Source organism: Dermacentor andersoni, chromosome 1, assembly GCF_023375885.2.
Source record: "Dermacentor andersoni chromosome 1, qqDerAnde1_hic_scaffold, whole genome shotgun sequence".
Taxonomy (NCBI): domain Eukaryota; kingdom Metazoa; phylum Arthropoda; class Arachnida; order Ixodida; family Ixodidae; genus Dermacentor; species Dermacentor andersoni.
The window spans coordinates 322,435,569-322,436,014 of NC_092814.1; positions in this window are offsets into that span (position 1 = coordinate 322,435,569).

Consider the following 446-nt stretch of genomic DNA (forward strand, 5'->3'; position numbering starts at 1 on the left):
GGCCCTTATTTGTTGTGGATCCATACTAGCAAATGTTATAAAGGTTACTAACTTGATTCTTTGTAATCAATTTTTGGGTAGCGTTAGTGCAACACAAATGTGCGAGGGTTGTAGTGGGCAGTAACGTATTTTGTTTAACGACTGCACCGCTGGTCGTACAGGACGTGAAACGCAATTCACAACTTTGGCGCAATCACAAAAAACTGTCCCCATGGTGCGGGGGTATGACTGAGCTACGGCTATGCACGACGCGTGCGCATTTGTTATTAAAGAAGTGCGGCGAGTGCGAAGTACTTGCAATTCCGTATTGCTAGAGGTTGGCGAAGACAGTACTGCAATTTGTGGGTAACAGAACAAAGCGAGCGCCACTCTTCCGGAGAGAGGAACTACCTGCTTCATTGCAACTGGGCCAGAAAGTGCCACAGCAGTCAGCAGAATTGCAGCAT